This window comes from Dromaius novaehollandiae, chromosome 7 (genome assembly GCF_036370855.1).
Source record: "Dromaius novaehollandiae isolate bDroNov1 chromosome 7, bDroNov1.hap1, whole genome shotgun sequence".
Lineage (NCBI taxonomy): Eukaryota > Metazoa > Chordata > Aves > Casuariiformes > Dromaiidae > Dromaius > Dromaius novaehollandiae.
Window position 1 is genome coordinate 46740502 of NC_088104.1, and position 27617 is coordinate 46768118.

The 27617-nt window shown below is 44.9% G+C and overlaps 1 long non-coding RNA gene across 1 annotated transcript in view; it reads right to left on the reverse strand.

The window, feature by feature from the left end:
* Positions 1-10905: 10905 nt before the first annotated feature.
* The window catches only part of LOC135328976 (uncharacterized), a 97085-nt gene continuing 80373 nt past the window's right edge, over positions 10906-27617 (reverse strand). Inside the window, exons 3-4 of the long non-coding RNA XR_010390105.1 lie at positions 12752-12850; positions 10906-10962 (exon numbers count right to left, since the gene is read on the reverse strand). This is a non-coding gene — a long non-coding RNA (uncharacterized LOC135328976). The remainder of the gene's footprint in view (positions 10963-12751; positions 12851-27617) is intronic.

A 27617-nucleotide genomic window follows, 5' to 3' on the forward strand; every position in this document is an offset into this window, starting at 1 on the left:
AAGGGAGTTCTGTGCCAGTCTGACGTCCTGGAGGATTTGTGTTTGTTCCCTAGCAGAGAGTATTTAAAATGCCATGGAAACATTGTGAGTATGCATCATTCCACTCTGAACCAGTGCAAAACTAGCTGCACAGCCTTGGCTAGAAGTACTTTCATGTGGGACTCCATAGACCCTCTTCAGGGTCCAACAGGAATGTGTGGACAACACCACTCTGCCATTTGAAAAAAATGACTTAATTGGCGATGCATTCATTTCCAAGGTCTGTGAAAATGGCAAACTTGCTGGCAAATGGAACATTAATGGGTGCCCGCTGTGAATCTGGCTCTTCTGATGTTCCTTTTCTTTGGTATGAAGGATGATTCACACGGCTTTGAAGTACCCTGTCTCGTTAGCATGGGTCAGATGTTTGAACATAACTAAGCATACTATATGGGGTAATTGAATCAAGGCATCTGGCATTCATATCATTCTGCAGATAGGTTTCCATGGAAAAGTTTATATGCCACAAATGTCATTAGAAGATTAGGTTACAAATCAAGTGGATCTTGTGCTCCGCCAGAGACTACCTCTCTTCAAAATGAGGTTTAGGCTACTCAATGGAACTGGTTAAATAGCCCTGGCTGCCTCACTCCCTGTTTCTTCACTGAACAGTTGGCATTTCAAGCCTAAACTGCTCCACTCTTCACTACAACCTCTTCTTAAAGCATCTGCTGCTCTCAAGAGAGCATTTTTGATATTTCTGTCTAGACAGCTCTAGGTGTGTATTGGTACATGAGCATTTAATCTTCAGCTATACATTAAAGGTTCATTTGCCTTCTCTATACACAGCAACAAGAAAAGGGAGAACAATGAACTCTCTGACTTAATGTGACTCAGGCACGCACAGTGCTCAGCTGCACGTTGGTCCTCCAGGTAGGTACTAGCCTAGAAACCTCCAGACACAGGGTAGACTCCCCGTTTTCTCAGTAACTCAAGCTTTTCCTCCAAGCCACTTTCCTTTGCTCTGCCCAAATGTTCTTGCTCCAAACTGGGATGATGCAGGCAAGTGCTGTGTGTGCTTCTTGTGATTCATCGCTAGCAGGAATGTGAATGACAATGGCATGATGTTGGGATGAAGGAAGTCTGGGACTGGCGATTCATTTCCCTGCAACCACCAAGCATTGACGTTGCTTTATCCCCACTGGGGGTAAGGAGAAAGGATTTGTTATGAAACTACCCCAACTGTCCCAGGCCCAATGTGTTTCAGCCATTACTCACGCTCTCTTAAAACCAAAGTAGCCACTGAAAGCATGGGTCAGAGCCCCCCTTTATTTAAGCCGGAATGGTCCATCAGAGAAGCGAAGCCAGTCTGCACCAGAAGATTTCAATTAGTTTAGGTTAAAAGCCCAGCGGAAAACTGGGCTCAGACAAACTCCATTTTATTTTGATTTCTGAGACAGTACTGTGTCTTTTGCTTCTGTTTTTGAACCCTTCACTCTCTGCCCCTTCACCTTCAAACTGGGCAAGGTACGGTGAATCATGGGCCTTACAGGTCCACAGTAATCTGGACAATTATTCCTACGGTGAGAGCACAGCAGGCCCCAAAACAAGGCTGAAAGCCCCACTGTGCATCGTAATGCTACAGATCAGAAATTGCCCGGGCGACTTGCAATTTAGGATTTGGACAATATACAGCAGGTGACTAAACCAAAAGCTCAGTAGTCAGAGGACAAACCCAGGATATCTGGCTCTTTGGACTGGTGTGAGGCACACAACATTTGCTATTTGAATGTCTTTTGGCTCATGGGCCTTTTGTCAGCCTGAAATTCAGCAGGAGCTGGTCTCTTCCCGGTATTGCCAAGATCCAGGAGTTAATTGCTATTCCATGAGAAGGCCAGAGCTTGCATTCAGCCAGTTCCCTGGGGTACGAAGAAAGAAACTCTCTGAAAAATAAACACAGACACAAACAAACACCAGACTTGGCATATGGCTTCGCAGGCAATGGGAATATCTTTCAGATTCCCGCCGAGGTGATTTGACTGCAAGGAAGCTTCACTGCTTGGCCCCAGGGCTCACTGTAAGGTCCCACTTGCAAAAACTTTTCATGGCTCCCTCGCCAGCCCTGTACTTCTGCCAGTTAATCCCACCCCACTGGTCCTCTGTGTGCTTGCTGCAATCCTACAGTGAGCTCTGCCCAGGGGAGCCTCTGGGCTTTGCCTTTTCTTCTGCACCACCCTCCCCTCCCAAACACTTTTACTATCCCCAGGTTTACTCACTGGTCAGTGGTACATGTCGTAATGCTACTTTTTCTTCCCATCGAACAGGAAAGTAACCTTTGTAGGCCCAGCTATGGAGCATCTCCCATTAATTGTGCCAGAAAGCATTCACAGAAAACAGAATTTGAAGAAAATCCTACCATTTTGCTCCAAGACAGGACAAACCCTATCTAAACTATTCCTGAGGATGCGCACTGAACTTGCTCTCCAGTAAATTCACCCTCTCCTCCACATTTTATTCCTGTGCTTGATATTTTTCAGCAGAAATTTTCCCCAGGTCTCCTTTGCAGCTTACAGCTACGGCAGCTTGTCCTTTCCACAGTTCATGGAAATAGTATTCTGCTTTGCAATTTTTTCCCCATAGCTGGGGTGAGAGTCAGCCCCAGTTTGCAGATAGTGTTGTATGTGAAGATCAGCATCTCCCTGTGAGCTGGATGTCTCCTGTTCTCAGAAGAGTCAGTGGAGTTTGGAGAGCTCATTTTGGCCCACCAAACACAAGTGTCTTTACAGCTCTCCAGACTCTACTGAATATATTAACTGCATCTCAGGAGTTCAGACATCTACAATCAGGAGCTGAATTTCACTTTTGATGACAATTATCAGCCTTCCCTGAGCCAAAAACCTCAGTGCTTTCAGGCTCTCCTCCTTGGTCCTATCTTGTGCTGAGCCCTCTATTTCCCCCTTCCAGTTGCTCCACATCTTTCTTGAAATGTGAGACCCAAACCAAGGCCCAGCTGAGGCCTTGCCAGTGCCAAATAAGTAGAAGAGCAGTCCTAACACACCACATCCTGGGCGCCTTCCCCTGCAACAGCTTTACTCTGAAAGTCAGTGGCAGCCAGCTGTTATTCAGGCTTTCAGAAATCATAGGAATATTAAAAAAAAACAAAAAAGGCTATAAGCCCCCCCATTCCTTTTGATTTCTGCCGCTTTGCAAGTATTTTGCAAATTTTCAAATATTTTCAAATTTTTCTCTTCAACCAGGAAATGGAGGAACTTTCCTCCTTACCTCCAGCCCTGATTTGCAGCACTTCAGCAGGTGAAAATCAGAGAGGCTCGATCATTCGATGTAGTTTTCGAAGTTTCCATATACCACAGACAACATTGTGGATTCCTTGCCTTGTGGTAGACTGGGAGGTCTGATAGCACCCCGCTAGAGAAAAGCAGAAATGGTGGGCCATGCAATATTGACCCATTTGTCCAAAAGTGTGTCTGTATGTAGGGTTAAGTAGCTTCAACCTTTGATGTGGACAGCCTGATTTCAGTAGAAGAGTGAATTTGTTCTGATTTTATTTTACATCTTATAGGAAATGATACAGTGCAAGATTTTCCTGTGATTCTGTGATTTCCTTTCAGTTTGGCATAAAACTTGTTTCAGAAACCAATTTCAAGCATAAACAGAAGGCACATATGTGTGGAGTCAGTGAGAAAAATGGATATAAGGTGGGAATATAAGGGATTTAGCTGTGCAGAGCATAGTAAATACTCACTTTAGGAAACAAATAGGTATTTTGCAGCTTAGACTGGAAATGCTTTTAAAATATATGTATCATTCACCAAAAGCAAAAGGCAGCTTATTTCTCATTGATCTTTCTTTGGGCAAGAACAGTGTTCCTCAAGACTCTCTCTGGTCTTGTATCCTAGAAGCGCAACTGTGTGTCATGCCAAGCACGGAAAGTTACACCCTATGTTTTTTGAATTATTAATGGGAAATCCATACTGTTTTGGAATAAACAGCACTGGCTATTAGACAGTCTATTTGGTTACTATTTGGTTACAACTGCATGAGGAACAGGTCTAGTGGAAAAATAGAAGCAGCAGTAACAGTCAATCATCACTTTTTTTTTTTCTTTTGCCCGGAAAACTTGTATTTTTATGGTGTATGAACCACAGATTAGAATACCAGGCAACAGACAGAGCTTCGGTTAAAAGTTTAAACTCAGTTAAGGTCGACACATGTTGGCAGTTGCAGGGAGGCAGTTGTCGAAATGCTGTTGCCAGACAGGATCTTTCTGACCACACTGTTCAGATCCACCCCGTGGGTCTGAACACCTTTGGGCAGACAGAGCCTCCTTGGTGCAGCAGCCACAGACGGCCGGAGGACTTTTCTGAAGGCAAGCACCACTCCCTGGGGTAGAGAGGACCGTACGTTGCTGACTGTTGGTTGCTTGACTGCGCTATAGTTGTGGCATACTGGGCAAGCTGCTGCTGCTGCCATGGTCAGTATTTGCCCTCACTGTAAGGCAGCAGCAAGAATGACTCCTTCAGGATTTCCCCTCCCAACCACCATCTTTTCCAAGGTATCCCAAACCTGTCCTGACCCTTCCTTCCTAGGGGAAAGCAGATGGGAAGACCTGAGCCAGCTTGTCCCTAGAAAATGAATCTGTGTGTGTGTCTGGTCCTCCCCTTAGAAAGTTTCTCTGATTTCTGACCGAAATCTGCTTGGCTGTAGTTTAAGCCAGTGCTTTGTCCTTCATAATGCCATGCTTCAGTGAAAGGACACAATCCTCTCCAAGTGTCTCAGACACAGAGGCCAGGATAAGGTTGCTGGATGGAAAAACGTTTCAGCCATCCTGGATGGGATTCAATTGCTTAAACATGTTGCCACTTTAGTACCAGTGGGACATCCTGCCAAGCCTCCCACTGTCGCTTCAGAAGGATACAATTCCTTTGTCTTTCCTGCCAGTGCTGATGCCAGGGGTTACCTAGAACATCTGAAACAGTATGAGGTTCCCACATTTAGGAATGAACCTAAATGGTCTCAGGTTGCTGTGGATGTTTTAGTGTCTACCCACAATGTTTTTTCACAGCTTGAGTGGCTTTCAGCACCTTAAGAAATGCTGGCTATCCTGTGCTAAGCAAGCACCTGAGACAGTATCTTGCTAGCATTCCCCCATCCTTTCAGGCAACATGTGATAGGTACACCACTGTGCGTGCATGTTTTGTAGGGGCAAGGCACAGCATGGCTTTCAGAGAGGAAGCAGCTCAGTCTTTTGCTTTTTAGGAACACTGGAAATGGAAGTCCTCAGTCTGCTCTGCAGGCCCAAGTTGGTGAAACTTTGCTATGCCAGGTGAATAGCCTTCTTAATAACTAATCTCTTCTATCTAAGACATAAAGCTTCTGGGGGTGGAGGGAGAAGAGGAGGAGCAAATGGAGAAGTACACCCTAGATCTTATTTTAAGGTATTTGTGATGTTCTAACATGGTCTTATAGTCTGAACCAGGATTCTCACTTCTGGTTTTCTGGGTAATTTTATGCAGGGTCACTCAGCCAGGTCGGGAACTGACTTTACTGCCAGGAACAGCTTCAGACTGCAGCTGCTCTTCCAGTGACCACGAGCATGGTAACAAGTGCAGCATTGCCAGTAGGCAGGCCTGAGACATCATGTCTGGAACCTTGTGAGGTCTTGGTCTGCTCCCAGTCCAAGACCACTATCTGAGGAGCCTGGGCCACAGTTTTGACTTTTGGCACTGGGCACTCCTGCTTAGGTACGCATTTTCACAAGTGTTTGAATGACTTAAGCTTCAGGGAAATGAATGATCACTTATGAACATCAGGAAAGCCTGTCCTCCCCCAAGCCAACAGGACTATTGACTGGACTAATACATTTTATTGTTGAAGTTTTATGGAAGGAGTCCTGCTGGATTCTCCTTGCCAGTTGGGCTAATAACTCAAGATCTGCCTGGCTGGAAGCAGTGCTGAGTTATTCTTGCTAATCAGGAAGAGCTTACAGACTGTTTCTTTCACACATGCAATTGCTCCTGGCAACCAGAGATGTTCATGACACCTTTTCCCAGGTGTGGACTCTGCAGAATAGTTATCCTTGATATTCACAGACAGCAGACAAGGAAGAGGGGGGAGTATTAGGAAAAAACAGTCTCATTATATCCTGCCGTGGGTTTGTCAAGGCACAAGTCTGTTGCTCACAAACACACTTGGACTTCTGAGGTCTCTTTCAGATTGAAGGCAGAACTTCAAATGGAATCAGAGCAATTTCAGAGCATCTCCCAAGTCATTCTTAAAAGTTCATATTTAAAAGATGAGAAAGCAATGTGCTTTTTCTCTCTTGCCCTCCATACCAGCAACAGAGTTGGAATATGGCTTAGAGGGAAATACATTTCATAACCCTTGAGGATATCTTTTCTTTCTTGCTTGCTTGCTTTTTTTTTTAATAGAGGCATTCCTGGCAGCTACACAGGATTTGAAAGATCAGTTAATGGACAAAATCCATGTTAGGACCATAGCAATAAGTCCATGGATTTTGCTGTTTGGCTTGGTATCTAGTGGGGGTTGGGGGGCTTGTATGTCAGTTATAAAAATTTATTCCTTTTTTTCCATTAACCATCACCATTAGCAATTTTACTCAAACAAACAAACAAACAAGCGCATTTAAGTATTGGAGTTTTTTCTGGCCCCTCAACCATGAATAATTACAAGATAATCACCAAAGTCTGGTTTCACTCCACAAAGGTTTCCAAGTTTTGTTTTCTTTTTAAATACTTCTGGGTTCCAGCAGTCCCCCCCTGCTTTTATTTTTTGGAGGCAATTTCAGCTGGTCACATTTACTGATGCCTGGCACAGCATGACCAGAAAGCACGTGAGCTTCTTTAATGCATTTCATCTTTACAACAAACCTTTTTCCTGCCTTTCCTAACAACCCAATCATGCAACTTTCCCGAACATGTGGCCCCCAACTACACCCCGCTGCAAAAATGGCAACATCTGCTGGAAGCACAAGTTTTCTCCCAGTTAAAAGTTAAAAAACAGGCAGGATCTAATGAGGCCCCCAAACCAAACCTTTAATTGGGTTAATTGCATGTGGTTTAAACCATGTTGAAGTTCAGTTCCAAGTTCGGTGTTAGATTTATGTGCTACAGGCTGGTGAGGAGAGGGCCTTGGATGTGTGTAAAGGTCAGCGGTTTGGGTTCACCTGAGTTCAAGAAAACAGTTTTTTGTTTCAGCGTACCCGTTTTCCCTCTCTGCCCCTTCCTCATCCCCCAAGTTTTGCTTTGTGCTTCAGTTTCACCCAAAAGCAAATCCCAAGCAGAACTCAGCCAAAGTTTGCTTAGTTTCAGGCTAAAATGGGAAACGACTGATTTTCCCCCAATGCAATAAATCACCCTGGGCTCACTTGCTGTACAGTGCAGGTTTATGGAAGGCTGGGGAACCTTTTGGTAGAGCAAGCAGGAATATCAAGTTCATAATGCAGCCACAAAAAGGATGAATTTTCACCTGATTGTACAGAGCTGCCTTTATATGGAGGCAGGAACTTTCCTTTCACTCACAACCTAAGTTTTGTTGGACTCCAGGTGTCCAAAATGAAGGTTTCCCTTGTTTAACTATTGGAAAACTCACCGGTGCCTTAACATATCATCATATTGCTTGATTCAGGAAAGGTGGGGTCCAAAGACAAGCTGTGTTATTTCACTGCTGACATTTTTATTGTACTGTGTTGTGTAGTGCTGTGGGAAAAGCTGCTAAGGCAGATTCCTTGGGAAGGTTTTATAAGGGCCTGCATCAGCTACCTTTTATAATAGTATCCTTCATTTCCCCCTCCTCTTAAGTATTCTCTTATCCCTGGGGAGGCAAGTTGGGAATAACACTTATCACTTTGCTGGTTTGGTTTTCTTCCATTTGGCAAGTATCTTACTTTCCCATTTTTTGTCTTTTTAATGTTTTTAGGGTTTTTTAAAATATGTGTTTTGTATTTTTTGTGTAAGAATATATACAAGCAAGAAGTAACGTGGATACATTATGTATAATACATGCATTGCCTATATTTTGTGTGTGGTTAAAGTACTATGATATTATAGCACTTGTCATATTGCTGGAGCCTCTATGAATCATGGCATATTGGACAGCAACAAGCCACCGTTTGAGCCACTGCAGGAGAACAGTGGCTCACTGTATAGTGGAAGGAAGGGAAGGTGGTGAACTCTGGTGACTGATGAGACAGCAGACATGCATTGTGAATGTTGCATAGCCACCATGACAGTATTCTCCCTGAGGAGTAAGGAGAGGAGACTTTGAAGAGAACAGACAGAGCGATATCATCTTACAGGAACAACTCTGTTATTCATGCCCTAGGTAAGGTTGTGAATTGTTTAATTGTTTGCCTATGTTAATACATTGAAGTGTGGACACTGTCTGGGAGATGGCTACATTTAAACTGTGGCTTTTTCAGACAGACAACTGATCTGATATTGGCCTTGCAAACTGTGGCTTCCTGGAAGTTGTGTGGTGAGGAGACAAAAATAATGCTGCTTGAACATCCCTCCTTTATGCTTATGGTGTATCACAGCTGCAATGCAGTGTGAGGTCAGGACATCACCTCACTGGAGCTGGAGAATCACACAGCTGAGGGAATGGCAGATCATAGCAATGGATGAGCAGCTGCAGCTCTTCAGCTATCCTGTCTTGTGGTCCTGAGCTCTGCACTCTTCCACATTAAGAAGATCTGTTTCTCCACCTTCCCTTCCTTGCTACAGGCCAGGCTGGGCCTGGGTCCCTTCTGTGGAAGCTTCTTAAGATGCAAAATCTGCCCTACTCCCAGCCACATGGGCACAACGCTCAACCTGTGCCCCAGGAATCAGGCTGGGTCCTTTGCTTTCTTGCAAGATGAGGTGAAGTCCCCATTTCTCATCCAGCAGCCCTGTATAGTATGCTAGAAAGGATCCTGTTCAGCCACCCCTACGGGGCTGGATCCAGAGATGTCTTTGGGAAGATGTTTTAAGCCACAGGTCTTCTGACTAGTCCCCTCTCCCTGGGGTCAAGCAGAAGTGCTTGGCACTTAGTCTTGATGCAGTATGACAATACAATAATGCTGGTTACTGAGTATTGAGAATGGCATCCCATGAGGCAAGGACAATGCCTGGGGATAAGATGACCTTCATCATCACATCATGAAGCACAGGGATATCAAAGGCCATTATTAGATAGCCTTAATTTCACCTAAGCCCTAACTCTACTGTTTCCTGTGTGTCTGCAAAGGCCTCGAGCCAGGCAGCTAGCCCAGGGCAGTGGAAGAACTCTGATAGCTATGAGTGACCAGACCTAGACAGACAGGAATCAGACATAGGTCTGATTTACAAGGCGATTCTTTCCTTTAGCTGATGCAGTATGATATATGCCTCTTGGCAGCTAGGTTCCTCCACAGTGTGGCTGTTTGTATACCTCCACTTTATCACTTTTTTTGGGGGGGGGGGAATTCTTGATAGAGAATGATAGGTTTGGATTCTGCAAGGCATTTCCTTTGAGGCACCAAAAATTTCAAAGCTGCTGGAGCACTGGCTATAGGCATCTGACCTGTCTTTTTACCTGCAGTAGTCTTCCATATCTCAAATCTGCTTGTGTTTCAACTTACTGGGAGATGGTTTTGGTTGTCAACACATGCGATTTACTTTCACCCTCCCCAGCTGTGGATTTCCTTGCTGAGATCAGTCTTGGTAGAGCATATCCAGAGATTTGTTTGTAGCTAATTTGAAATGAGTATTGCATTTGCCTTTAGAAGTCTCTCTCTCTCTCTTTTTTCCACTCCTTCCTTTGTGCAGGTTCTTTCTGCCTCAGTGTCAGTTTTTTGGCCAGCTGCAGTCTAATGTTTACTCAGCTGGGACACACAACTTTCCTTTCTGTCTCTCTGCTACCCTACGTGTTGTCAATACATGGGCCAACAGCAGTGTCCTCCCTGCTCTGTCTGTATCAGTTTCTGACCCAACTTATCTTCTGGCAGAGCTGCACTGAAGTTAGTGTGCATGCAGCAATCCATACAAACATTTTCTCATGCAGCAGAGAGACTGAGCTGCCATTGTCCTGAGAGCGCGTGGCAGGATTTGGTCCATTTCCCAAACTGATAAGGTAGAGCCTGAGCACCTTATTTATTTGTGAGAAGTAGAAGACACTGCCTTTTTTCAGTTTCGTGCAATGGGAGACTGAACACAATTCAATACCAAGGGAGAAAAGAAAGAAATCTGGAATATTTGTCAAGTTCAAGAAAGCCTATTTCTTCTTCCAGCTTTTACTTCCCTTGTTCTGGTAGGCATGTCCCCTCCTCTTCCTATTCCACTAGGACCTCGGGACTTCTCTTGATTCCTGGGGCTCCAGAGATGAATATTTGACTTGTCCAAATCAGGAGAAGCCTGTGCAGACCAGGACAGCTGCATATATCCCTTGTACTCTAATAGTGATGCCCCACCACAGCAGACTCACAAATCCCAACCTTGCAGGGGAGAAAAAATGTATTTGAGGCCATCCGAGGTTTTGGGGCTCTCCTTGTGTCCTCCTGTCAGAAAAAATGGTATAGGACACCTGTTGTTTTATGGAAAAGGGAGAGACAGCATGAGGCCAAGAGGCTGTTTTGAGGTCTCTGAAGTCTTCCTCAGATCTGCACATGCAGCTCCACTCAGCTTCTCCTGTGTTGTGGAAAAACATGACACTAGGACACAAGTGCTGGTATTTCCCGTAGTTTCCCTCTGCTCACCAGGAAGCCTGTGCCTGACATAGGCAGCCCAAGACCCGAGGCCATGCCAGACACCCTGTCCAGCCACATGCTTCTGGCAGTGGCCATTGTAAAGAGAGCATTTATGACACAAGGCATACAAAGGGATATATTTAAGGTGCTTCGCAACCAGTGAGTCAGACCCCTGAGTCTTCCAAGCTTTTATTTTCCATAGTTCTGTAGCAGCACTAGGGCAGTGTTATGAGAAGATGCTCCTGAAAAAGAGGAAGACTGAATTAAAGAGTGAGTGGTGTTGAAGCCTTGCAGCCAACGTGGGAATGAGTCTAGTGACTGGAAAGAAAAATATTATTGATAATTATAAGAAGAAGGTGAAGATGGCCAAAATGAGAAACATGTTCTAGCATCCTCTAAAAATAGCACAAAAGAGATGTCAAACTTTACAAGTGGAGTAAAGCTTTTAGGGCAGTGTAATACTCCAAGGGAAATTAAAAACAGGGAGGGGCATTTCAGGAGAGACCTTGTTCAGGATCACTGAACAGGGTCACACTGTGGCCCCAAGAGTGCAGCTATTTCTCAAACTCATTAGTGTCAGAGAGTAACACTGGCCTCCAAGCATATACGATAATGTCTGGAGTCCTCCAGCACTGCCTGCTTGCTGCATCAGTTTCTGCTAATAATAGAAGCTGCATCAGTTTCTGCTAATAACATAAGCGGACATTGAGATTTAGACCTGTAAGCTCCAAAGTGGAGATTGGGATTGGGATTTTCACAGCAGCAGGAGAAAAGAAGATGCCCAGAATCAATTGATACTGATGGCTCTTGACTGTATGATGGCTCAAATATCGAATTCCCTTGGAAGTTTTCAAAATTTGACTGGACAAGACACTGAGCAATCCAGTCTTTGGGGCTAGTCCTGCTCTGAGCAGGGCTGGACCAGAGACCACTGAAGGTCCCTTCCAGTGTCAAGTTTTTGTGACTATACATGTCTGAAAATGTTTGCCCCAGGCACCAGATCCATCATGGATGCTTTGGATATCTTCACCAGAAACACCAAAACCAAAATTAATCCCTAGTAGGAGGTGATTGCAAACAGCTCCAGAACGAGGTGGATTCGATCACAGGCTGAAGACGCATGTTTCCAGCAGATCTGGAGAGGTCTGGACAGTGAGATTTCTTAATGAGAGAAGCTCTGGATCCTTTCACTTTGCGGGGAGGCTGTCTCTAGAGGGAAAGAGCTGACACACATCATTTCTTAGTGCTGGTCCAAAGTTTGGGGTAGAATGGGCATCACTAGACACCAAATCCCCACTCAGCATGAGGCAGAGAGGAGGCTTAAAACCCATGCCTGTGTTCTGATGCACCTGCTGTCTTTGGAAAGGAGCCATCTGGGAGCTTTTGAATATGTCACCTCAAGTTTGTGATAAGGAACCAGTCACAAGAGCCACGTGGATGCAGCAGTTCCATATAATAATCAAGCTATTGTTGTGACAGGAGACATGGCATCAGCTGCTTTTGACAGCTTAGTTAAATAATGTAAATGCTTGTAACATTAAATGAGCCATAATCCTGCCCACTTTTAATGTCAGCAGCAGCTCACATGGCAATTTCATTAGTGACAAGAAGCCTCCGTGTAGCAAAGGTTGGGAGCTTGTCTTGGAGGTGGGATGGGCGGCTGAGGTGAGGGCATCAGGATTCAAACACAAGCCCAGCAGGGAAACAGGACTTTCCCTGGAAAAGCCTCAAGAGGATGCTACACTTTCACTTCACTTGCTTTTTGTCTATTCAGAGGAAAATTTGCTTCTGCTGAATTTCCCATCCAATGAACCTTCTACTTTTCCATCCAATTTACAGTCCAACTTTCTTCTGTCTTTGCACCTTTTTGACTGATTTGTTGGAAAAAGGGGGAGAAGTCCTATGGTCCATTTTTGGCAATACCTATATTCTTCATATATATGGGGAACAACAACAGCTACAAAAAGAAGTCCAAAAAGACCAGGCACTAGTAAGCTAACAGGGAAGAGAGGTGGGAACAGACTCACTCACATCTCATATCAGGTGGGTGATGGGTGAAGATGAGCTCCTGTGCTCTCCAGCCACCCTGCTCCCTGTCAGTTGTTTATCCTTAGATGCTGGCGCTGACTCCTGTAAACAATAGATGATAGATGGTGTGACAAGTCATTCGTTCCTTTGTCTCATCTCTGTCCTGCTTTTGATAGCCTGGAATGGGCTGGGGTGATTTGGTTGCCTTTTTCAGCTGTGAAAAGTATATTTGGACAAGAAGAGATCAGAGTTTTTTAAGAGTTCTGGGACATGCATTATACACAGATGCATCACTAATGGCTGCTAAAAGAAAATAACAGAATGGACCGTCTTGATTTATGCTGGTGTCTCAGGCGGTTGCAATGCTGAATTCCCCTGCTCCTATTTTGCTTCTTTCTGATGCATTTGCAGTTTCTCAGCTGTGCTCTTTGTAATCCCCTGCTTTGGGAGGGAGCGTGGCGCCCTGACCACACACTTTGGGCTGCCCTTGAGAGCCCCCAGGAGCAGCCCAGACAGCGAGCAACCAGCATCGCCGAGCCCACCAACCACTCCAATCACCCAGGGTCAGCGACAGTCAGCTGTCCAAACAGAAGCACATGTGTTGAGGGTGTGTGTAGAGACCAGCGAAGGAAACCCAACAGAACCAGAGTGCTCTTCAGCTTCGTAGGCAGTACCGTGGCTCACTGAACATGCCCTTTTCTTTTGATCTTAGCCCTACCTTTCTTCCCTGCTCCACTTCACCTCTGTTTGTTTTCTTCTTCTTGTTTTCTCCTAGGCGGCTCTGATCTCTTTTTTCAAGTGCTGATCTTTACCTTAGAAGTGCAGCCTTGGGCTTTCAAAGGAATCTGAGAGCATATCTTTCCTCCAGAGTTAACTCAGCTTTCACTGCCATGGTGTCCTGTTTCCCATCCCAACACTTCTCCCCTGCATTGCATGGCTTCAGCCTAGATAGGGGATAGAGGCAGCAAGCAAACACCACTTTTCTTTTATTTTTCATGTTTTCTGCTATATTGTCTCACCTACATTTTGCTCTGCTCTATGGTAGCACAACAGAAGTCATGTTTTACTCTGAGGATCATATTCTTTGCTGGGGTACTTCCATTACCCCATCTGAAAAGTAGCTCCCTCCAAAAATGAAATGGGAGCCAGCCGCTCTTTTTGAATAAGTCAGATATGCTGGAACAGGATATGAGCATGCATTCATTAAACCCATCTAATACATTTGTTTCTAGTTTAGATCCATTCAAAATGAGACCCAGTGAGGACATCTGTCCTATTTTCCAACTGTAGATTAAAAAAACACAAATCCTGCTGGCTCTGTGAGAGGGAAGTAGATAAATGGGAGCTGGATGCAAGAAGTGGACTTCCAGAAGCTTTCATCCATGACCAGCTAATGGGACTCAGCACTGAGAAAACATACAGCAGCCCACTCCATGTTCTGCCAGGGCAATGAAGGAGGTGGACGCCACCTTCTCCAGGAGGTAGCTGTCACCAAGACTCATATCATACATGCACTCAGACACATTCTGTGAGCTCCCTGACAGTCTGAAATGTTGGCCAGGTGCTTGCGCCTTGCTTTAACACATTTTATTTGGCTAAAATATGAGTTAATTCCAATGTTGATGCCTTTAATGTAATTTTAAAAGTAGAAAATAAGAGGGAAAGGTCCAGAAGACTTTTCAAAAGGGTCAGCACTGGATGACATCAACATTATTTCTTTATTTCTTTTGCCCTAAGTGCAATCAGTGTACAACCGACATGCTCCTGGAAACCTCTCTCCCTGGGATTTAGCAAAATTGTTTTGTCTGTTTGGGAGGCTGATTAGGTTCCTTGAGACAACCAAGACCACCGACTTCTCCAAAGTTTTCTAGGCATTGGCTGGAAACAAGCTTTCCTGCACAGCTTTCAGTAGATACTATTTTATTACAACATCAGCAAAATTACTTGGGTAAGGTGAAGGTGGCTGCACTCAGATAGTATGGCAGAAAATGAACGCTGCAGAAAATAGTCTTCCTAGATGCAGGACTCATTGTAGCTTGCAAAGTAGGTTTGCGGTGGCTCACAGAGGAAACCCTCTTCTCCGAGGGTGATTAGTGAGCTTTCCACATCAGCCACATCTCTCTCTTGTGTTCTGGTCAATGGTTTATGTGGCAAGAAGCTAGCAGCTCTTGGGGCTCTGCTATATTTGCATCCCAGATAGAAGCTGGAGATGGAGAATCATGTGAAAATGATCTATTGAGAGGAGAAAAAGAAACTTTCCTCACAAGAGCAATTCAGCTTAAAATATATAATGCACAGTCGAATTGGTTCATCTTCATTTTCTTAACTGAATGCATGAGCTCAACTTCATAACAGAGGGCCTTCATGCCTGTTCCGTTTGCCTTTAATACTGCAAGGGAGGCTGCAGGAGAGTGAGAGTGTGCACATGTGATGGGGATGCAGGGAAGAGAGAAAGACAGCACAGTGTAGTATACAATCTGAGTTTTGATGCATTGTTGAGGTTGAGTGGTTTCTTCTATTTTTCTCTTCTTTCATCTGGCATTTATATCTGCTTCATATGTTCCCTTTTAATAAAGGAAGGTGGGAGATACCATGCCAGAACTATAACACTAGGAAAGGGCAGGGAAGGGGTGGGGGAGAGCGAAAAATCTAAGTGAAGTTCCTATTCTGGAGAGAAAACAGGACTGTATCAAAATATTAGCAGAGTGCCAGCTGGTGCAAATTAGCATTACCCAATCTGGGTGAGAGTTTTTCATTTACCTTGTGCTTTTTGTCTTTCTCTGGGCTGCACATGACCTTTCTCAAAGTGCAAAGATTTTGGCCACCAATATTAATCTGCTCTTTTCCTTCAGTTTGAGATGAGGCCAATTCCGCCACCATTCCTGAAGCCCTGTGATGTCTTAGTCTCTTCAAAAGCCCAATTGTTCTGGGTTGAGGCAGGAACCAGGTATCAGTAAGTGGCCCATCTGTATAGGGTTATTAAAGCTCGCTGGATAATGAGAGATTAAAGGTCATGAGAACTAAAAATGTGTTGTGCAGATGCTCATTTAACCAGACAGTGCAGCTAGAGTGCCTGCATCCCAATTGTCAGTTTGGAAATACAGCCGTGCTAGGCTGGGGCAGACTCTCAAAATGCTTGAGAAGTCCAGTCCCAAATCCTCTGTACATTTGCAAGAGATGCTTCTGCATCCTGGACTCTAGCCTGGTGCCAGGCCTTTGAGGAGTGATTGCTCATTCATAGGTTGTGTTTTTAAGAATATTATACCTGAATATATAAAGTATAACCATCTCCCAAAAGCAGAGGATAAAGATCTGTCTGGGAACCTCTGAGCTTGAGGACTGATAAAATGGAATTGCTCTGAAGTGTTTAGTCTGTCTCAAGTCAGCAAAGGCTGAAACAGCACCTGTCTTAGGTGGAAGTTATTTTGTGCATCCACCAGAGTCCCAACATATCATTTCCTCTGGGACCTACAGGGATAGCCAGGGCAGCTTTTTTTCAACAATATCAGTATGTGAGAACTAAGGGATGGAGGATGTGCTGTATAACAGATTTAGAGTTAGACTTGGGGCTCTAGTGCCTCTCTCCAAGCAGCCTTGCGAGAGCTCTGAAATTACGCCCTATTTCTCTGGAGAGAAGGCTGGTCTTGCACTCAACATGCAGACCTGGTACTCAGGAAGCCTCATTCCTACACCTACTTCTGCCACAGGCTCCTTGTGTGAGCCTGAGGAAGTCATTTAAATCTGCAAAATGGGGGAAATGACTGCCTTCCTGGGCTCCTGGGGGAGTAAATTCAAAATACCTGCATGCATGGGGGATATTTTAAATCAACAGAGTCCAAACCCTGCAGGGAAGGATTGCTTTTGATGTGTATTTGTACAGTGCTTGGCACAGAGGAGCCTGAGTCTCAAACTCCCAGCTGGAGTCTCAGTGCCAAAGACCTGCCTCAAGCCAGGCTTGGGGGCTCCTTCATGAAGGTACTTCCCTGGAAACACCTTCCTCTTCCAGAAGCCTCCAGTGGCTTTCCATTCCAGGCCTTCCTATAAAATCCTGTCATCTCTGAAGCTATGTTTCACCCTGTTTTAATCAGACCATTTCCTGCTGCTGTGTGATTGGGGAACTGATCTCACACAGTGAGATCATAGTGCAGACCCAGCTTCCTTCAAGTATTTCTGTAAATGCCTTGAATTTTCAGACCTGAGTTCCTGGAGCATCCCCCCTCCTCATGTCATCCCTCCATCTTCCCTGTGCTTGCTTCTTAGAAGCCTTCATCTGGTTTTTGAAGCACAACTGTATGTACCCAGTACTCTTTGGTCCCTCTGGGGATTCCAAACCTATTTTTAAGTGTATTTGTTCCTGAAAGATGCAAACATTAAGGCTGTGCACAAAAAGTGCTACTGTCTTCAGCAATAAACCTGCAGGGTGCCAGCTGGATGGGCAGGGTATGTATTTCCGTCAAGCAGGGGTGCCTTGACAATGAGAGACAAAAGGACCTCTGGGAAAGGTGAAATTTCCAAGAATATTTCTACCTGCCAAGTGATCCTTTTTTGCTCTTGCATTTGCCTTAGTCAATTATTTTGTTTGTTTGCCCTGGAAGTCCATCTGCAAAAGGTGAAGGAAAGAAAAACAATTCCTATCACCACCCCAATAAAAAAGACCTAAGTGTTAAAGCAGAACCTGCAAGGTAAAACACTGGGACGTGTAAGTGGGAGAAGGCCTGGCAAGAGATTTCATTCTCCAGTTCTGCCTGGAGGCTTTTCCCTTTAGAGCCCATTGAAGGCCAATGGGGAAATGATTCCAATTCCAGGCTTTCTAGCTTCCACGCTAATTTAACCTGAACCATTTCCTCCTCTCTGGGAGGAAGCAGGGATGAGGTTTGCAGATTCAAAGGGGGTGGGGAGGGACTGAAAATGATATCAGCAGTTTTATGGCCATTTCTTTTCTTGGCAGGACATGAGGGAGAACGTCTCCCGGCCTCTAGGACAGAAGGTGGAAGAATGCAAAAGCTGAAACATTTTTCAATTTGTCCTGATTATCTTTCCTCCCCCACCACTTTTATTAGGGTTCATAAATTCATTCTCAGAGCACCTATTCCCCTATGCATTTTAACATTTGACAGCACAGGGGGCTACTAATTCTGAGAGGCTGATGGCTGTCCAAGAAAACCCACCCTTCCCCACCAATGCTGACTCCAAAGGCCATGGCAGGCAAGCGTGTGATGTTGTCTCCAGCTGGAGACAATGGAAATCACTAGGAAGAAGTGGGTCTGAGGAAAATGCTTACATTGCACCTCTTTTTTGTCATCTCTGCCTCACAGTTGTGTGTGTGTGTGTGTGTGTGTGTGTGTGTGTGTGTGTTCATCTCTCATCTCCTCACGTTCTCCTGTGCCTGTACTTTGCTTAGCTATGCCCATTGAGTAGAGGTGGCTGGTAGGGAGCCCAGATGCAACACTGCATAACTGTAGTCAGCAAACTCTTCCCACTGGAGAGCGCTATCCTATGCTCCCATAACAGGGTTTCTGCATTTCAGGTTCAGGTCTTCCCTGCATAGAGCCTGGCTTCCCTTCCCATGCTTCTAGGCATCTGGAAAAGGCACCTGCAAGACCCTCCCCTCTGAACAGGACTTTCAGTATTTCTCCCTTGCAGTTGGTGGGAGCATCCCTGTTTGACAGAGGCACAGCAAAGAATAGGGCTCATGTTTCCCACCTCCCCTGAACCTGTTGGCCAGTGGTACATCCGTGACTTTAAAACCTCTGTGTGACACTGCAGGCCCTGTTCTCTGAACTGCCACCAACTCCCCATGCAGCCTTCCATATCTCACTTAACTGGGTTCAGTTTTCCATGCAAAGAAAGGGGAAAAAGGAGTAATAAAGCTGCCTTGCTGCTGCTATTGTTCTGATGGATCTGTTTACACCCACAGCATTTGGAGAGAGGGATATCTCTGTGTTTTTCCAGTTCTGAGTGTAATGAGGCTGAGTGCTCAGGGCACAACTGTAATATAAATAACAACCCTACTAACAGTGAAATCGATAGGTGAAGATATGACTGAGGAATATAATACTGTCTCAGAGGAATTTCAGTGCAATAATTTCAGTGCTGTGCTCTCTCAGTATGGCAGGAGATCAGTGGAAAATTCCGCAAACGGAGCACAGTGCTGTAGAATGGTGCCCTCTTATAATGAATAGCTTCTGAGGTGCTAGCAACCCTTTTGGCAAGAGCATTTTCTCTGTAGCAAGCCAAAATATATCCAATAATACAGGAGAGTCCCATAAAGCACAGTGTAGTAGGAACCTGTTAAACTGATAACCTGCTGGACCAGCCTGCTGGTCCACTGAAAGAGAACAGTGATGTTTAATGAAATATTTTATAGCCGGTGTACATTAGGCAAGCTTATCCTGGTATCAAGCTCTTCATTTTTCATGGGAGTCTGTGTGTGCATGGGAAGTTTAATCTCCTAATAAATTTATTCCTTTCCTTAAGCTGCTCCTATAAAGTGGCTTTTTTTGAGTTCTGACCCTCATTTACTTTGTTGTTATGATGCTCAGAGAGGGATCTGTGTTGTGGGGAACACTCCTGATTTTGTTTCTCCTCTGGTTTCTGGAACAGCATGCCAAGCCATACATAGTACTGCTGTGAAGTGAATGTCTCATGTAAGCACTCGCTAAAGTTGTAAAAAAAATTTTGCACTGAAATAATGTATTTGTTTAATTTTCTCACTGCTCCAGAGCTCTATTACCTGGGTGTATTTCTTGGTCTGGGGACCATCAGTTTCATCCTGAAGATAGCAGCCGACAGCATACTATCAATGAAATTCTGCAAGCCGTACCCACTTTACAAACCCATTGCATCCCTAGGCTGGCATCTCTCTGCACCCACTGAGCTGTTCTCAGTATGGGGCTGCCCTTCCTGCTGTTCATCTGGAGACCCTCTGTGGGGTCCCTTGAGTGGACAGCCCTGCCAGGCACCAATCCTAAGCTGGAAGTCTCTGCAGTGGACACCACCCTCTTCTTCCTGGTCAGGGCTTGGATCAGCATAGAAATGGGGTGATTTGAGTCCAGTTTTTGCAACTATAGCCCTTTCCCTGGCAATCAACTCTGTTGGTTTTTTTCCAAGAGGACAGCAGGCATTACGAATTGCTGATTTGCATGGCGTTAAAAAACATACCTGGAAAAAGCCTGCTCCCAGTTATACTGGTTCAAAGGGATGGGATTAGCTTGTATGCAGAAGCTTTTGGTACATTATTTGCTTGGCATATACTGCAAAGGAAGAGAAAGTCAGAAAAGTACAGCGGTAAGCTATGTTGCTTTGGAACAAAATATTTACATTTTTCCTTATTTCCCATAAGGCATTAGCACTTTTCCAAATGTGACATAGGAGAAGCAAATGCTCAGTGGTCTGTGGATCTAACATTTGCTTAAGTACCATGACATATATGCATATGTATATACACAAACACACAAGATATTTTAGTTCTACTATCTAAATTAAGGGTGGGATACCCTTCAGCACGGTATTTCTCAGCATATGTATTCTTATATTCACGTATTCTTTGTTTCTGCCAATGCCTAAATTGGGAATACTAAACAGCCACAAATATGTAGCTAGTGGAGACACAAGAATTCATCTGGAAGGAGAGAATTTTGATCTCAATTTGATATGTTTACAAGGGAAAGAGTCATTACAGCTGGAGGAGAGGAGATTTCTGTGGTGGTATCTGTCTGTAATATGTATTATGGCCCTGTTTTCACAAGTGCCTCGGGGCAAAACTGAAGGTTTTAAATGGAAAATAGAAAGTAGTTTCAGTGCCACATCAGAGATATATGTATGTGTATATATATACACATACACATACATATATATATAGGAAACACCTGTCTGCACGACGTTGACAGTGTTTTTAGTTTCTGCACTTCAGTGGCTGCAACAAAATGCCCAGGAGAAGGTAAGCAAGAGCCTCCAGAAAAGCCAGCATGCCCATGGTATGGTCCCTACATGCTAGGCAGGGTGAGCCTGGCTCTTGGCCAGCGTTGTAGCTAAGCACACAATGGAAGCACTGTGCGCAGGGAGCCCTACTGTACTTAAAAGAATAATAGTCGCTAGAGTGAGTTTCCACATTGCGGTGAACCTGGTGATTGGATCAAGTATGAGCCAAAGGGGATCAAGGTTAACTCCTCCGGGGGCAGGAAGGTGGCCGAGGAGGGCTCTAACCTGCTGAACGCGCATTGTGCAACTGTTGACATGAGCTACACAAAGTCTGCCTGTCGTCACCCAGCGGGTGCCACAATGAGCAACGAGGTGACGGCAGCTGGGAGCAGGGTGGGAGTAGCAAGGGGGGCTGGAGAATAACAGGCAACTGATTCGGTCCTGGGGAGTAGAGGAGAGGGAAATTCGACACAAATGCAAGTGTTTTACCTTCTAAATCACCTTAGCTCTCTGCATCTCAAATGCTGCTCTGGCTTGGGAGCCTGGTGGCCTGATGCTGTTGGGCAGACTGTGTGCTTCTCTGCTTCCAGTGTAATGACTCGTAACTCTTCTTGTGCTGCTCTGGCTCTGAAGGCATCCGGTTTTCTGAAAAGATGTGCTATATCTCTTTGATATCCTTATCATCCACTTTTTTAGCCTGGTTACAGGCTACTCCAGAAGGTATCAGGCATTAACATGTGACTCGCTCCACCAGTGGGTTCCTCAGGAGAGCCTTGCGGGTCAGGCTGTCCTACCTGTGTGCTCCCACCTCCAACAAAGACTAGGCTTATGGGGAGGGCCACTCTTGTGCTCAGGCATAACTCCTAACCTCATCCTGTTTTGGCAGCAGGCTGTTGCTTTTTGCAGTTTTCTACCTCTGTCCAGTTGGGAAGTGATTATCCAGGCTTCAGGATATCTCTGCAGCTCTCTGCCATTTTGGCATGCCCTGGATGCATTAAACCTGTTGCATGTCTGAGCATGGAACCTGTCTGCAAGCTTGCAAGATGCCTGGGATACATCAGGATTGTAAGGATGCCCAGATGTGCTGTGTTTGAAGGCACAGGACATCCCTTGGTCAGGAAAGCTGTGCCATGTCATGACAGGACCTTTGTTGCCAGAGCTGGAATCAGGGATTGAGACAGAGTTGATGGAGCTGGGTTTTGGGGAGGCACTGAGATTCTTTTGCAGCTGAGAGAAACAGCACCATAATATCCATCAAGGTAACAAGCTTGGTAAAGAGGGAAAATTATTCCAGCATACCCCACTTCAGAAAAGAAGTGAAGCTCAAGGAGGATGGGCAGAGAGCTAGGAAGCATGTTTGTGGAGGAACAAGGGACAGAAGTGGAGCTGTTTCACCTGCCTGGGACCTGTACCAGCATCTACCAGGCACCGAGACTGCATGTGCAGCTGTCATAGTTGGGCTTTGGCTAGCTAATTTTCAAGGAGACTTGCATGAAACACGTAACCAGGTTGAGTGTCCTGCATTTATTTCCATTGACTTAGAGCGTCAATGTTGCCTCTTCAAACTCAGGTCAATTAGACCATGTAGGGATGACGCAGCCAGGCCTTATATTTGCTGCTCTTTAGGAAAATGGGCATGATTTTGACCAAAGGTTTTGTTCACTTGCAAAAAAAGGTGAAAAGTCCATGCAAAACCAGTTTGTCCTGAAGCACATTGAACTGGAATATGTGCTGTTAAAAAGCAATGATCACTTTGGAAATTAAAGGGCAAGGACATCCTTAAGAAAAACTTGCCTTTCTATGGTCTTTCTGTACCCATAGCAAATGAAGTCTCTGTTCTTATTCTCATTTTAAAGCTGGAGCTTTAAAGTGTCAAGATTTGCAGTCCTCAGTATTTTGTCTCAGTTACTTCAAGGGCGTAAGGAACCACAGTTTCTCAGTGTGGGTTACACTGTCTTTGCCCATTTCTATTTATGTAATATGCCTAAATATTTCCTTACCTCCAGCCCATGGCAGAAAATGTGTAGGCCAGGAGAAAACCATGATTCAGAGATTGGGCAAATGTCCGATGTGACTTTTTTCAGTCACACATGTATCCCCAGTTCTGTATGAGAAGGAGCAAGCAGTACCCAGCCTTCGCTTCTAGAGAGGAATGCTCTTCTAGAAATGGATCCTAGCGAGAAGTCAGGGTGGACGGTAAAGGCACTGCTGAATGGTGAGCACAGTAATCCCATCAGCAGCATGTCTATGTGAGCCTGAACATGCACACTCACACTCTTTTAAAGACCCGGGGAAGCTGACGCTGATTGCGACAAAGATGTAGAGTGGGCACAGTCTGTGAACCTCACTTGATTTTTTCCTGTAGGTTTTTTAAAAACGTGAAGTTTTCTTTTGTCTTTTTTGGCAACAAAAGCATCAAGACACACAGTCATCTCAGCATTATCGTCAACCTAAAGTTGTTGAGTGAATCTCTCATATATTATCCGCCAAAATAATAAAACATTGGCAGTGAAGCAAAAAGAAGATATTCACCACTCTCAAACTGGACATTGACTCTCCAGCTGTTATTGTTTCCTTTGCCCCAGAACAAGGCCCATTGATACGATAATTTTTTTTCCTAGGCTGGTATCACATGCAAAAGCTTCTTTTTTGAGATAGAGCGGATATCAAGGTGTTAGTCAACCTAAGGCATTGTGGGGTGATACAGTGCATTGATAATGGAGTAAATTGATCATGCAGTAAATTATGATGGACACACTGCTCTGGGCATGACTTGCTTCCTTTGAGCGGGAATCCCATCTCTCCTGGGGATGCCTGAAAGTCAGAGGCCCTGCTGGTAGCGAGTGATTCATATGTCACAACTATACCTCCAGCTATATATAGCACATTCCCCCATGTTAAATGCTGTGGCATTCAACCCTCAATGCATAGGAAAGAGGAATACCTGGGTTGATGAATTGTCTCCAGAGCAGGTGAAATTTATTTGGAATGGAGACAAGTATTTTGGGGAGAGGAGCAGTGGCTAAGGAGTTTATTCTGCACTTCCAGCTGCCTGTATGGTTCAAGACAGGAACTTGCCATCAGGTGCTGCTGCCTGCTTGGGCTCAAAGCAATAGGAAATAGGGAAAAAACTCATTCCAACCCAGGATGAGCCATTCAGCCCCTGCTCTGCTCTCAGAGACTACAGCCCTTCTCTCCCTCCCCAGGGCAAACACTGTGACAAAAACAGAAAATTTTGCTGAGTTCACAGGACTCTCAAAAGGGCCAGAGCATGCTAGACTGTCTTTGCAGTGAACACAGCCAGAGTGCCTCTGCCTTCCCATTTTTCTTCCCTGGTAACTTTTGCCTGCCAAGCTCAGGTGCTGCAGGTCTCCCCAGCAGCTGCTGCCCCATGCAGTCAGCTCAGGATACCAGCCCAATACTCAGGCCCCTTGGGCTCCCTCCAAGCCCAGGTCTGCAGGTTCGAGCCCAGCTCTCACTCGCCAGTGCAGGCAGGCACCCTCCCAGCACCATGTCCCTTCCACTCAGCCAGCTCTTCCCAGCACCTTCCTTTTTGCCCACCCCTAATCCTTCCTCATTTTTTCTGTCCACACAGCCCCTCCGTCTCTCTCTTCCCACTATCTTTCCCCTATCCTGCACTCAAGCAGCCCATGGCACAGCACCCACCATCTGAACCTGTGCCTCCCCTCTCCTTCCCTGGGCAGCAGTTGCAAAAGATCAAAGCGTACAGCAAAAATAGCAAAAGGGGGAGAACTTGTGGGTTTGACATCTGGAGGCCAGAAACTGCTCCAGCTTTTGAGCAGGCAAGAGGTGAAGGAGGAAGGGTAAAAATGGGTTTACAGTCTCTTATTTTTTACTAGGATTAAAAACTTCTTATAAAGTTATATGATTTGCTGTTACTTGACATAACATTGTCTTAGGCCTCTGCAAGACCGCAAGTTCAGAAGTAAGGATGCTGGTAGTGCTTTAAAAATAGACAGGTATTTTCTGACAGCCAAAATACTGATTTATCTGTGATGCATCCTCTGACAACCTTATTTTTATTCCATGGGGTGTTAGGGGTGTTAGGAGGCACCTGGGAAATGTCTGTATTGTTTGTCTGAATAAAACATGTGCTATTTCCTTTTGAGGATGGAGGTTTTCAGCTATAAGTCTCAGAACTCACTCAAAACCCAAAGGGATGTCAATATCAGAGCCCAGTTTTTCAATGCCTTTCAAATCTCAGCTGGCTCTCCCAAATGCCTTTGCAAAGTCCAACCTCTGGACAATAGTGCCAATATATGTGATTAAAAATCACACCTGGGTTCAACCAATTCAGAGTGAGGCTTAAAAATCAGGAGTTTTTTATAAAGTTACCAATGAATTTAACTGTGTGGCAGTGTTAAAATACCTTGCAATGTAGGGCTTACTCTATATGGGGAGTGAAGTGGGAAAAATATGTTACCTAAATACACATATCTGAGTGGAATGAGAATCACTAGAGGCAGCATAGCATGACATTTTCTGGTGAAACCATTTACCACAAAAAAATGCAATTTACAGTGGATGATTTGCATCCAGTGGGATGAATAATTTTGGCCACAGGAGAAGAAGCTGGGAATGTGTGGGAGGAAAGGCGGTAATGAAAAAAGACAGTTTTGATTGGTTTTCTTTTAAGAACAAGGCCCAAGAAGTAAGTAGAACGCATCATTTTGGGTCAAACAGATCCAAAGCAGGTTGGAGTTCATTTTTTTTTTCTTTTCCTTTTTTGTTCATTCTGTTGAGCCCCAAATGTTTTGTGGCCCATAGCATGGGGAGCTTTCAGACTCCCTGTGGTTCTTTCTAAACTTCACTACTATAATTGCTTGTCCCCAACTGCCTGGATGTAGGATCACTGAATGTATCCCACTCTTTGACCCCGCGTTGAAATAACTTTTCTTCTCTTCCAGTTTTGCCTTCCAGTCACTGAAATGGAAAGTAGCCCTTATTTGCATGGGCTTGACCCATGTTTTTGGCAGTGTCTTTTCCCACCTAGAAATAGGGTTGCTGCTCCCAGCCTCAGTGCAGAGTATTAGACATGTGCTCATGATGATGGAGAACCCTACCAGGTTGCTTATTAAGTGGTTGCATTGTGCCACTTTCATGAGGATAGTGAGCAATTGTCTCCTAGCAATCTAATGAATCTTGCTTGCTCATCACCCAGTGAGTACCAGGAAATCACAGAATTGGGCAACACTCACCAGAACCCTTTAAGAAGGACAGGAAAAAAAATCAGGTGAACAGAAATGAGTGTGCAAGTGATGGAGTCTGGACTGGGCAGGAATGAGAGAAGGAAGAAAGGCAAAGATTGCTGTTTGCAGTGGTAAGTGCAGACAGGACGATAGCTGCTTTCATGTGAAACTGGAGCTACATCCAGGAATGGTATTGTATGCACGGATATAGCTTTCAATCAGGATGATGTAAACACTGCTGCAGCTTTTTTTGACCAGTCTGTTTGGGAAACGTGATGGATTAAATATGACAAACAAGATTCCTGGACGTTTATTTATCCGTCTTTTCATTTGTGCCAGTTTCATGTTAGGCAAGGCTCTGGCTACCAGACCAATACTAAGCCTTGGGGGCAGGCAAGGCTGGGGGAAGGGAGCCGCAAAGAGAGTGTTTTCCAAGCCTCATCTAATTTAAAGCATCTTTTGCTGAGTGGTGCAGCGAAGAGGATGTGGCTAACACAAATAAAAAAATCATAAAGGGATCAAAGTGTGTGTGCAAATTCATTCCTTGTGGCAGGAGCTCTGCCAGTTTGCTTGCTTGCTTGCTACTTTTTTTAAATCTTCCCCCCCCTCCCAAACTCTCCCAAAGAGGGGTGAGCACTTGCATGTCAGAATTTCTTCTGGATTTCATAATGGTTTTAACATTGATGGATGGCTGGGATGACACCAGAGCCTGTATGTTGTGCATGAGATCTGAGCCACTTCCCCTCAGTTCCATGGTTACACATGAAACAGTTGCATGAACCCAATCTATTTATAAGTGGTTCAAAAGCACCACAAATGTGGGTGGATGCTGGAGTGAAGCGCCAGGCCACCAGGAAGCCCTCTAACACTTGCAAGAACCTGACGTTACCCCAGAGCCGGAGTGATTCCTGGAGGGGTGGAAGGTGAGGAAAGCTTGTCTTAAAAAATTTGGGTGATTTGGGATGCTTATAATAGTGATAGAACTAATACTGTATGGTAAATCTCACTGCAAGGGTAAATGCAAAGTAAAGGCACAACAGGGGCAGTCTCAAGCTCTGGCCTCTTCATCAATTCACGCACACTGCATCCTGATCATGTCTGTGTAAGGTTTGGAAAAGCTCTGGGAGGGGAGGGGACCTGGGACCCCAAAGAGCCCCACTACAGGTGCCTTCCCCATCTCTTGGCTTGCACTAGCTATTCTGCTCTCTCCTGACCCAGCTATGCACATACATACACTGGGAGAGAAGGTGCTTCCCTTCAAGGCAGTCACTGCTGCCACTGAGTCTTCGGCTACTGCCTGGTCCCAGGCCAGTTTAGCAAACACAGTACTGCTCTGGAAAGCACACAGCACAGCAAGGCCATAGCTGTGTTTCCTACGGGAGCGCTGGCCCACTAGAATAACATCCGCAGAGAACAAAGAGTAAAAGCCTAGGCAAATCTAACGCCGGAAAAGAGTCATACTAAAAACTGAAAGGAACATGCCTTTAGAAATCCTGTGGCGTTTATAATGAAAAATAAACATCCATTTGCATCTGTATAGAAAGAAAAAGAAAATGAAGTCAAAGCACAAGGTCTTGTTCTTATATTCTAGGAATTTTCTCCATTGAAGATTGTCAAATACTGCATGCCAACACTTGGGAGAATGACAACAGAGTCTTTAAGTGCAATGAATCAAAGTGCAAGAGTAAATTTTTATGGAACCCATACTGCTATTCTTAGAAATCATCCAGAATCAAAAA